The sequence below is a fragment of the Scomber japonicus genome, chromosome 3 (assembly GCF_027409825.1).
Source record: "Scomber japonicus isolate fScoJap1 chromosome 3, fScoJap1.pri, whole genome shotgun sequence".
NCBI classification, from domain to species: Eukaryota; Metazoa; Chordata; class Actinopteri; order Scombriformes; family Scombridae; genus Scomber; species Scomber japonicus.
The window spans coordinates 1,759,166-1,772,500 of NC_070580.1; positions in this window are offsets into that span (position 1 = coordinate 1,759,166).

A 13,335-nucleotide genomic window follows, 5' to 3' on the forward strand; every position below is an offset into this window, starting at 1 on the left:
GCTCTTTAGTTGAGTTGATGGGTAATAGTGGAGGGTTTTCTCACTATTTCAGCTGTAGTTTCCCTGTTTTAATCTATTTAGTGATAATTACCCAATAATAGGTTACAATTAACTATATATTTAGCAGGTAAATAAATCATTAAGAGGACTGTAAAAAGGAAGGCTTACTTTTCATCTCTAGAGTTAACTACTCTCTGCAGGGATCCAGTTATTTTTAGACAACAGCATGCTAGGGCACACATGAATGTAATATATCACACTTTTGATACACACATTTAAATCTATTCAATCTAAATTAAAGAAAAGAGGAGTTATACATAACAAATGACATATGGACTCTTAAACATTGGGTCTCTGTAATCTAAAGCCATATAAACAATCTAATCTCAGACTATTATATTGATTTATTATGTTTGCCTGTGTCATGAAGAATATATTAAATGAATCCACTCCTCCAGTCAGTCTTTCCACAAAATCCTGTTTTATGAGACAATTACTAAATAACTTTTGAAGATGAAGATGATGTAAGGATGCAAATAATATCAGTATTGCATTCAATTGTATCAGTAGTCAAACTCCAGACTGGAAGAATCTCATAGAGGAAGATCCTCTGTAAGGCCAGGGCCACTGTTCATTCATAATTAATAGAGGAAAATAACAAACAGCCCTCGGTTCCATCTAATCTAATCTAATCACAATCTTACACTGTAACAAATTACTGTAAAAATACAGTGAATTTCATACAGTAATGTACCGTTTTTCATAAATACAATTAAATACTGTTAATGTTGATGCCTTTATGCAAAAAAAATACTAACGGTAAGCTACCGTGTCATTTTACGGTATAATATAGTATTTTTTGTTTAAGTCCGCCTACAACTTGTAAGCAACATGCTGCCTCAGGTCACACACCTCATTTAGCACACAGTCAACATAGAAAATCATACAATGGGCAAAAACATATTCAAGATAGATGGAAGAAACAGGAAGAATATAAGAAGGTGATTTTCGACTTGACTCTGACCCAGCCAGCTCTGCACTGGACCGAGAAGATGACCACCTTCTGCTCTCCTTCTGGTAATCCACCCTGCTCCGGTGCTTTACTAAACAAGGTTATTGCATTTTATCAAATTCAACATTTTGTCTCAAGTTTAATTTTCATTTCTTTGGTTGCCTTTTTCCCCCAAAAGATTAACATTAGTCAAAATTACCGCTTGGTATTAGCTAGTTTGTGAACCACATGTTGCATGCTAATGTTAGCTAGCATATCCATGGGACTGCATTTCTAAATGATCAAATCAGCAGACTAAATCAAGTTAATGTTATAGCTAGCTTGGTCAAATGTTGCGTCTAATCAAATATGTGAAGTAGTCTCTACTTTACCATTTGTTGTGTTGTGGGGTTATTTCATGTAAAAATGTTTGTGGGATGTGTCATACTAAGGAGGGGAAATTTGCTTGTGGTGTAAGCATAATTTCATTATGTCACATAAGCAAGGCTTAGAGTATAACGTCAATCTGTCTGTCTAATAAACTTATGTTTTGTTGTGGTATCTTGTAGATGTAGTTCTTTCATCAATGTTGTTTTTGTGGAAATAAATGATACTTCATGAAATAGAGTAAAAAAAGGAAGATATAGTCCTCAAGTGTGCTGAAGCAAATTCTACTTTAAAATACCTGGATAGGGCCCTGATGACCATACTTGATACTGTTTTGTGACATTAACTATCATTTTTGTCTGCATCAGTTGCTAGTGATGAAGCCACAGTTGGACACTGGATGATCAGCATTGAAAGTTATGTCATCTGTGAAGACATCCAATCAAGCTTCATCACAGGGCTGTACTGTTCAACTTCAACACCAAGACACGCTGCAAAGACACTGGAGTTCATTCAAAGGTCAGCCTGGAATGTATTGATCAACAAAGGCCAACTAGGGGAAGCTGATGTCCAAGACAATGGAGAAACCGGTCAACAAAAAAAAAGACAGCAAATATGAAGTGGCCACCCGTCTAAAAAACTCTTTGAGTGGGGCTTTGTTTAGCCCACGAGAGACACACAGGACCTCACTCTCAACCACTGCAACCAGATGTTCATGTTGTCATTTTAAGGTAATAAGTCTCAGAATTGAGTTCTGTTCACTTCAGTGTATTTCAGTTATGCAGTTCCAGGTTTGTTCTTTCATTTGCGTTCTATTGCACATGATCATAACTAATGAAAGATGGATACTGAAGGCAGGTTACATTACGTTTGGTAAGCAAGTTGTATACAGTTTGTTGAGAACCTGAACATGATAATTGTTGTTATGCAATGTATTGTAACGAACTGGACATGTTACTGTTTTGTGTGTCTTGTCTTTGAGTGTCTGTGAACGCATCTTGAGAGTGAGACTTGCAGCTAGCGTACAGGTGTGTTTGTTGTTAGCCTCTGCATAAGAAGACGGCAGCACGTGTGTGGCTAGTGAGCTACTGATGTTAGGATTTTGGTTTTTTTTGGCGTTGGCTACGGCCCACAGTAGCCTGTGTAACAGTCAAGAATAAAAAGCTAAACCGGCTAACGTCTCGGCGTGTGGTTATTGAGGGACGTTACAATATTTTACAAGAAATGTATTACTTGATTCTTTTTAGCTACTGAATGTGTTTGATGCAGTGTAAAAATGTAATATTATACAGTCATCTCTTGTCACTGAATCCAGGTTACATGTGCTAGCATGCAGATTGAGAACCTATTCAGGATGAGGAATGGTGTTTCTATGGACTGTATTTAATTACATTGAGTTTAACAGTTACTAAATGTGTTTACTATTGCACTGGTTTCAATAAATGCCTAGTGTTGTAAGGCCATCTCTTGTCTGAGCCATTTCTATTTTCAGGGGTTTTATTTTGAAATGTAAAATTTTAGAATCATTAGCTTCTAACAGTGTTACACCGTAAAGATCACATTATGGTACAGGAACAGTTTTAATAAATATTAAATAGTAATAGTAATAAACTGTTTAAGGAGATTACAGTAGAAGTGTAAAATAACAGTATAAGGGCAACAGTATTATACTGTAAAGCTGAAATTCTATACAGTACATTACCGTAATATTTTTTTTTCTCTGCCGATTGTAGCTGCCAGTACTTTACTGTTATTTTACAGTCATTTTTTTTACAGTGTAGAAACAGCTGTAAAATCTAATTTATATTTGAACTGTTTTTTCCAATCGACCTCCATTAACTAACTTCAACAATTTCTTAATCAAAACCATCAACCTGTCTCTTAGACCCTAAGCAAACAAGGCTGTTTAAGGAGGTTTTACGTCTTTACTAGATATGATCAATCTGTCTTTAGTAACAAGATATGTACCACAGTCCTTTAAAATAGCTGTAATTAAACCAAATCTTTAAAAGCCTTGTCTTGATTATACCTATATCTAACCTTCAGTCTCTTTCTAAGATCGTTGAGAAAGCGGTTGCAAATCAGCTGTGTAATTTTCTACATAGTAATAGTTAGTTGGATGGTTTTCAGTCTGGATGTAGAGCTCATCATAGCACAGAGACAGCACTGGTGAAAGTTACAAATAGCCTCTTAATTAAAACTCCCATCTAAAACTACTTTCATATTTCTCATGTTTCTTCTGGCTTCCTGTTAAATCTAGAAAAGATTAACCCTGAAATCATTCTCCTCACCTACACACTGCCTGATTGAGGATTGTTAGCTTCAGTGGAACATAGTTGTAGACTGGCTAGCAGACAGAGACCTACACATGCCATTATTCATATTCTATTATTATTTTAGTTGTTATTGTTGTTCATTTTGTTGTCAAGCTTCTCTCTTTCTCTCTCAATCCTCCCTTTTCTCTCAATCCAACAATTCAAAGCCCACTCTTAGGGTCTATTAGAAACCTCATACTTTCCTCACATTGTGGATCTAAAGGGCTACTTTACTTTCTTCCTAAAAGGTTAGAAATGTAGATAAAGTGGTGTATTTACAGAGTTAGAGCCTAACCCTGCTGATTTCAGCTCAGGTAGGGACAAAATGCATTGTGGGTTATCGTGTAGTTTACTACAGTGTAAACGGTCTGCTTACTATCTGCTCATAGAAGTATGTAGTATGCAGTTTTGAGTGTGGTTCTGTTTGAGGTTTCTTCCTGTTAAAGGGGAGTTTCTACTCTGGGTAAATTAAAGAGAACGGTCTAGACTTTATCTATTTGAAATGTGCCCTGAAATAACTTTTGTTGTGATTTGGTGCCATGTTGGTGTGGCTCTGCATATTAGATTTGTTGACAATAAAACAGAAGTATAGAGAATCACCAGCCAAATCCATTAATAAGTAGAAATACGTTTTTTATGACGCTCATAAAAAATTGAGAGTGAAGTGAGAGATGAAGTCAGATGTGTTGCACTTTCAATGCTCAGAGGCTGGTTGGCTTGGGTCAGAGGGTTTTTAGAGAGCCAAGGGCCAGGCAGTGATGTCCACAGGCAGGTTTGGATGAAATGGGACAGGGAAGGTTAGGAGAAGACAGCAAAGCAGGCTGGAACTTAAAAAAAGAAAGAGGAAGGAGTGAAGTGGAGATAGTGAGCAGAGTACAGTGGAAGCGACAAAGGGCAGCCAGACTGCAGATTTAGATAACAGTTTGAGTGAAACTAGGTTACAAGGGTTGTGAAGAGATAAACGTAGAAAATTATGTTGCAACCTTGAGGATGGGAGAGTTCACAAGATATCCTCTCGCTCCATTTAGTTTCCCCCGACACAAAACTGAGCTTATTTCCTTATTTTTTGTCACATTTCAAGGATAAACCTCTCACTGAACCTAATGTAATAATGTCTTTTATTATTTCCCCATACTTTGATTTTAAATTAACTTCCACATTTTGAATTTGACCTACAAATGAGACTTCACAATATCAGACATTTTTTCAGTCAAAGTCTCATAAGTCTCAATGCTCAGAATTGCTTCTCTCAAATAAAAATAAAAACAAACACAATGGCTGAACAAAACTCATAGTACACACACACACACACACACACACACACACACACACATTCTCTTCTGTGAAAGGTGTGTACTGCCTCTTTGTCAGCAGTAGCATGTTGGATCTTTTATATTTTTTCTAATAAAATGATTATTAATCCTTATTTCAGATTGAATTTTGCCATATAGATGGCTTCTGATACTGATGTGGTCTTTTTCATCAACAGCAAGGTGTTAATATTGGATAGCTGTCTTCACATTCAAACAGGGTGAGCTGACACAATAAGTCAGACCAGTCTCAGGTTGGACCTTGGCCTCATAGAAGTGAACTCACTTCTGATTTGTAACGTGCGTCTGTTAGAAAAGGGAATGTATAAAGCAAAAGCAAACTCCTCACGACAATAACCAAGGCTGAATTCTTGTTACTACCAGTTTAACTGGCCTTTTTCTGCTTCCCCTCTCATTTTCATTCCTCTATCATCTGTCTGACTTAAAGATAGCCTTACACAGCCAGACACAACTCTTTTTTTTTATTGGACTCAGTTTTACAAGATTGCTTTTAGAAGTGTACTAGCTGTAAAATGGCAAAGGACTGTTTCTTGTTTTGATGTAGGGTTGTGTCCCACTAAACTATGAAAATAAGACCAATAAAGAATAATAATAATCCAGAATAATCCTTATGGACCTAAACTCTCAACTCTCTAAAGATACATCCACAACCAATCACCAAAACTTTAGTTTATACTGTGCTGCCTTAAATTCAAGTTCATTTAGATACATTTTTTTTAAAAAAGAAAAAGAGTGCACCGTTTGTGCTCTGTTGCAAACAGTGTCAGAGTGAGTGCTCTGTACTTTGACCTCTAGTTTAGCCGCTTTTCAGATGAGGAGAGACAGGCAAGATGGACAGTGATAGATACATATTGTTACTCAATGTAATTCTGCCATGCTATTGCCTTGGACACTATTTGTGAGAATTTGTAAGAGTTTTACTATTTACACAGAAGTAGTATGTGTAAATAATTATCAGACACTTTTGTAGATGTTTGGTAGACAATGATCCTACAAAACCCAGCACCCACTATCTACAAAACCCAGTACCCGATATCTACAAAACCCAGCACCCGATATCTACAAAACCCAGTACCCGATATCTACAAACCCAGCACCCAATATCTACAAAACCCAGTACCCGATATCTACAAACCCAGCACCCATTATCTACAAAACCCAGCACCCAATATCTACAAAACCCAGTACCCGATATCTACAAACCCAGCACCCATTATCTACAAAACCCAGTACCCAATATCTACAAAACCCACTACCCATTATCTACAAAACCCAGTACCCAATATCTACAAAACCCAGCACCCGATATCTACAAACCCAGCACCCATTATCTACAAAACCCAGCACCCGATATCTACAAAACCCAGTACCCGATATCTACAAACCCAGCACCCATTATCTACAAAACCCAGTACCCAGTTCTTAAGCAGCTAGAAAACATCCAAAAAAAGGCATTGAAGATCATTGCTGTGGTTGAGGACTCTAAAGGACTATACCATTAGCTCAGCCATCGCAGAACAGTTGCTGCTACATCTGTTCTTTATAAAATGCACACCTCTAACTGTCCAGCAGACACCGTCATGTCCCAGGTCAAACCACCAGAACGTTATAACTACCAAGCCATGCCTGGTTCCTCCCCAAGGTTAACACCAAATGTCTGAGTAGCTGCAGATCAGTGATTGACTCTTTGAATGATATTCATAAAGCTTGTATCTGCTAAAGCACAAAAAAATATTCTGTTATTATACAAAACAGCACTTTATATTTAGGCAGTGACTGTTATGTGAGTAATATGCCAGGGGAGTAACAGTAGATGGACCCAAATGCAGGGTAAAACAGCCAGACAGAATTTAAACATGTTTCTATAATAAAGACTCAGCAAAACCAGACTGAACATAGCAGAACAGTACACAACAAACTGAACTAACAAGACTGAAATGAAACACAGTACTGACATACTAACTGAGCTAACAAGGAGATAAGGTGTGAGGGCACACATCTCACCTTGGTGACAACAAACATGCAAAGCTTCCCTTGATATCATAGATGCAAAGGTCTGCCAAAATAGGCAGATTGAGCTTGAAACAAAGGTAAGGAACACTAGTACGTACCAATATTCAGTGTTTACCACCTGCAAAAGCCTAAGCAGATATGGGTTGTGTTTGATTCAAGCACTGAATGTGAAGGTACAACTCAGTGATGTGCTCCTCAGTGGACCAGACTGTACCAGTACCAAAAGACGAAACAAGACCAGTAACATACTGGAAAAATCATGGATAACTAGCTGTCTAGGGAATCATATATCTAAAGCATCCTATTTTTTTAACAGTTTAAAAAAATCAGTAGCAAGAGCAAAATCTATTGACCAGATTTCTGTAAATCATTCCCAGAGGATGATCCCTAATGATATTGGTGAACCCTGACCTTTCCTCCATGGTTACCATCCATGGGCATCACAATCAGACCAAATATTTAGGTTGTACACAAGTATAAAAAAAAACATTCAAACTGGGATATGTAGCTGTAGTTCCTATTCATCCTCTCCTTCCATTGTTCGTATGCACTGTAAATATCTGTATCCACAATCAATGGGGCCTCCCCGGCTCACCATTAAACCACCACAGCTCTGACATCTCTCTCTTTGTGTGCTACAGGATTACAGAGCACAAATAATTGCACTAATTTTGTCCTAAAGGATGCCTATTACAAAGCAGAACAAAGGCCTGTGAAAGCATACCAATTATCAGATTGAAAACTCCTGCTGAAGTAAATGGTCTTAATTTGATGTAATTACCAAGTTCATCAGCAAACATGAAAATTTGAAGTTTGTTTGGCTTACAGGTGAAAGGCCTCTTCACGGCAGCCTTTTCTCTATCTCACTTTGCCTTTTTCTCCTGTGAAAGACTGAACAGATCAGTTCTATTGTTTTCCTGCTACTGTATATGAGATTTCCTCTTTTAATCTTAGTTTATTTCCCTTCTTTTTTACTGCAAGTCCTGCTCACTCTATCTGTCCCATCCCAGTCCTTTCTTCTGTCTACCCCTCTCCTCTTCTCTAACTCCCTTCATAACCCTGTTCTTGTCACTTCTCTCTCTCAACACCCAACCTGAAAATGTATGTGTAAGCTACTTGTGCAACTCAAAGCCAGGAAAATTTACAGCATAACAAATATTCTGATGAAAAATTAATATTACTGCCAGCCTCTGGGCATCAACAGAAGAGAAAAAAAACAATTAAAAGCCTCAGCAGGATGAAGTGGGTTGCTTCTCAGGCAGACATTGTACTCAACCCTTCTGTGGTTCCAGGCTTTGTTTGCCCTCTCAGAACAATAAATCTGAAGTTGTTTTTTCCTCTTAGCTCCTTCTGTGGTGCTAATATTTACAACAAGTGGCTTTGCAAGTTTGAGTTATTTCAAGGTAATGTTATTTGCCCTTTGAACCCAAAGAGATTAAAGAACAGGCAGTAGTTCCATCAACACACTATGCCATTACATGGTGCCAACACCTTCGATTCATCTTCTATGACCAGCAATGAATCAGGAGCATGGCTATGACCATAGACTGTATAGAAGAAATGGACGTAACATCTGTGACGTCACCCATTGGTTTGTGGACTGCTGCTCGGAAGCCAATAGTTTCGAATCTGGGCGGCGCCATCTTGAAAATTTCAGGTGCATGCTGGGAAAATAAAAACATGGATTCTACTTATATGGGCATGAGGCAACGCCATGGGCGGAGCGGGGAGGTTGCTATGGTTGCAAGGGCTGGATCTCGAGGACATAGGGCAATTAACCTGTCAATCACGACCTAGCCACACCCTAATGCATACCCTGCTTTATTGTCAAATATAAAATCAGGGAGGCCAAAATTTCACAAATGAACATCATACTGCATTGAAGTAGGATTTAAACTAGCGATTGAGACCATAAACACATTTTGAAAACATTTACTGAGGTTAGAAATCAAGTGAGAAGTTGGTGAATTCTCCATTGACTTGTATAGAGACGGAAGTCCTTTTGACACCAACATGGTCGCCCCCTGGTGGCCTTTTGCTAGAATGCAGTTCTAAGTTACTTCCGTGTTGGCTTCATTTCATTTCCGCTTGGCTGTGACAGGGGCACATGGGTGGGTTGACAGTGCAGCAGGGAAAGTTAAATTATCCTACTGTGACCTGAAAAAAATGGAAAACCATGACATGGCCAGTCACAGCTGAGATCCGAGGACTCCACATTAAACTTCACTGTAACCTTAAAGCTAGTTCAGAAAAGCCAACTGAGGAACATTACGCTCTCCTCTGCGAGTGGGTACACTACGCTGCTTTGTAGAAAGGTGTTGTCCTATTTTCTGCAGGATAGAATGTCATGTCAGGTCTAACTACTGATTACAGATTGTATGGTAAATGGCCTGTACTTATATAGCGCTTTTCTAGTTGTTATGACCACTCAAAGTGCTTTTACATTACATGTCTCATTCACACACTGATGACAGGAGCTACCACACAGAGTACCAACCTGCTCATCAGGAGGAAACTAACCATTCATACACATTCACACACCGTTGGCAACCGTTCTACCCCCTGAGCCAAAGCCGCCCGTATGCATGTATGAATGCCAAATATCCTATCTAAGTTGTACCTAAGTTTTAGTATTTGAATATTATGTTTTACACATCTATTTTTCCCTCTCTTTTCCTTCCACGCTCTTTATTCTTTATTTATTTTTTGTATGCAATGTGGGAATTTTTGCATTTGGCTCACTAATGCCAGAGAGATCTTTGCAGTTTGTACCTTGGCTACTGCAGATCAGTCATGATAAATGCAGAACACTTAAACACTGTTTAAAAGGTGGCTTTCCATAGTGACTAAATGCAGCAGGTAATGTGAAGGGTAACTTCACCATATCTTTTTTGTTTCACTGTAAACATAATCATTTAACCTTATGTGAAAATATGATGTTAATAGGTCTGTATATCACTGCTTGATAAACTTAAATGTCTTCTATATTCAACAAGAGAGTGATATTACAATAAAAGACATAGTGCATATTTTAAAAAGTAAATGCTATCCCATACAGTAACACATGGACTGTCCGTACCAGCTGTTTCAAATTAGTCAAGTACATCTTTTTTAACCTTTATTTATTCAGGAGAAATTCACTGAAAGCAATGCTCTCTTTTCCAGGAACGCCCTGATCACATTCTCTCTGGTCACATGCTCGCTTCTCTAACCGTCAGGCCACTACTCGTTTGCTTGTTACGTCATTACTATGCGCCGGCGTCTTTGTGTACCTGCCAGAAAACTCCGCCTGAAAACCTACTTTCCACCACGTTTTTATCCAGTCTAAGGCTATATATCTTTTCGACACTGGTGTTTTAAAACCATCTTTTCCTAGGCAAGGCCTTCCCTGAATTGGATACACATCTGTTGTCGAGATCTGCCAAAACAACTCAGGAGGACAATTGCACACCGCCTTACTCCATCGACAACTATTGGTATTTTATTGTCTTCCACAATAAACATCTGTGAATAAAGCTGACTTCAACGTATTCCAAGTCTCTTTATCTGACTCACAGTTCGGCGTAACTCTCGGTCTTTTGGACTGGCCTAAGAGACATACACACACTGCTTTGCGCATTGCATTGACTACTGCTTGGTCGGTAGCTACACGGCTAAGCTTAACATAACAAATATGCCTGATATAGACAGTGAACTAATGCAGCAAGCAAACAAAAAGATCTCTGATCTCAAGGAAGATATCCGACGGCTCTCTGATGAACTCCAGAAGAAAGAGTCACTGTTGTCCAACTTCATGGAGGTAGCATCTGTACAATCCAAAGAGATCGCCTCACTCAGTACAATCCTCCGGGACACAGTTGCTTGGGACCCTGCCGGTCCACAACTCTCCTCCTGCTCAACACCCAAGCAGCCACGTTGGACCGAGGTTGTGGTTCGCGGTCGTAAGAGGGACTCAGGTGGGTCTGCTTCTCCGCCTTGCCTGAACCTCTCTAACCGCTATGCAGCCCTATCCGCTGACAACATGGTCCACCTAGATGATCCTCCTGCAGCTCCTCCTTGCCCGGTGACGACGCCTGCTGACTCCACAGCACCATCCACACTGAAAAAAGTGAAACAAAGCTGTTTTTCATTTAATGTGTTTGTTTTCATTCCAATGAATAAAAAAAATTACTTTGCTCAATTAAACTAAACTTTCTTATTTATGTTTATGGTTGAATCTATTTTTTTTACTTTACTATAATGTAAACTGACAGCGAGGCACCAAACTGATTTTTTAAATTTTAATCAAAGCATTTTTATTAGACTGAGTGATTCGCGCATGCGCAATCTTTAAAAGTTCTGGCGGCAATTGTACTTCCGCCTCAGTCCTCCATCGCAGAAGACGTCATGCCGAAGAGAAAAATATCAGGTCCTACGGCATTGTGGTAACGTTAAGGTAAGTCATTACGATTTTTAAAGATAACCGGGCGTAAACTTTAGCCCCCAGACAAAGAGTCTGTCTTACGTTTGTGTGAGTTTGTGCTTTTGTGGGCAATTAGCGAAGCTTGAGCTCGATCTCATGAGCTCAGCAAGAACTGCTCTGTATATTTTGCGGTGAATATTAATTAAACAGGAACTAAAATTAAATGTTGAATATAATAATAATTCAAAAACGACAAACGGGTAACTTAAAATTAGACTGTGGCATGATTTTCGGGTCACTATCATTCAAAATGTCCAGTGCAACCACTGTTGAGGGCTAGCAAAAAAGTGTTCTCTCCATGCCAGGTGTGTGACTTGTGTTGTGCCCGTACGCGTTCAATGACCGATACCGTTCATGACCTCGCTCATATTTTGGGCGAACATGAACTGAACGTAGCCTAACGTTACTGTATTTCCGCTTGATAAACGCAGTTGTGAACCCGTGAACGGCGCTCTCTCACAGTATGACTTTTACTGAGAGCTGGAGTCAGACATAACGTTAACGCAGACAGACCCACGGGGGGGGGGGGGGCTCTCGTTGTGTTGTGTGACGGCAGATACAGCGGGGGCAGGAGGTGAGTGACGTGGGAGCAGACAGGCAGGTGAAAGTGGGGTAGGGGGAGAGAGGATGGTGATTGAGAGAGGCAGATAAGCTATTTTATTTTTGAGCAAATGTTCTTGTGTTTGACTTATGGCGAGTGGAATAAATATTACTGGTACTGTGGTGCTTGCTGTGCTATTGTGCTGTGTTTGTGTGTTATTGCTTACTGTGCTGTATTTTCTCTTTTTGGTAAAGCTAAACTGAACTGTGTAATAATGAAGCAACATAAGTTATGTTTTGTCAGGTATTTTATTTCATAGGCATAGTAAATCCGATTTAAAAAGAACAGAAGGCATAATAATGTTTTGTCAATTTTAAACTGTATTAGATTCATGTTCATGGGACATTGAGAATATCCAACATTAAAATGTTTTTTTCTCTTTTAATTTAAGGAGAGCAGCCACCAGATCCACTGTGTTCTGCTGTGCAACCACCAATTTGGAAGTCCCTCGTCTTATTGTAGTGGTAAGTTCAATATCATGAGGGCATTTGTGATAATTAGATCACTCTCCTAAAACCGTCCTCTCCTCTGCCTTTTTATTTTTCCTCAGTTGTCCATGTATGTGGAAATGTAAAGACTGTGAGAATTCATATTCAAGAAGATCAGAACTTCTGAAACATTATAAACTTGATCATCATCATAATGGGCGGGGCCGTGCTTACCCCTGTACTTATGAGAATTGCCCATGCACTTGCAAAACATGGAAAGCTCTGCTGACTCATCTAAGCAAATGCCATCCTACTCAAAAATCCCCACAGGAAGATAGCTTTTCAGCATTCAAGTGCCACATCTGCAAGAACAATCAACTTTCTACAGAGACTGATTATTTTAAACACATTGGGACACACTTAAGAAATCGTGAATCTGTTGAATGCGTTTTTAGTGATTGTTCATATAAAACAAATATTTACGGTGCTTTTAATACTCACAAGTGGCGAAGACATAACCCCCACACAATTCATGATTTTAAGCCAGGAATAGTTGATGGACCTGTTGGTAGTTCTGCTGTTGAAGAATCTTTTGAAAGCGGTGCTACTGTACAATCTGATGATGATATAACATCTGAAGAACTTACTAATGAAGAACCAAGAAATTTGACACACTCTATTGAAGTGAAGTTAGCCCCGGTCCTGCTCAAGTTGGAACATTCTTTTCTTGTGCCAAATGCAGCTGTAACCGAACTGCTTGATGAGTTACAATATTTAATTGGTACTGCTTCTGTCCCTGTCGCCCAG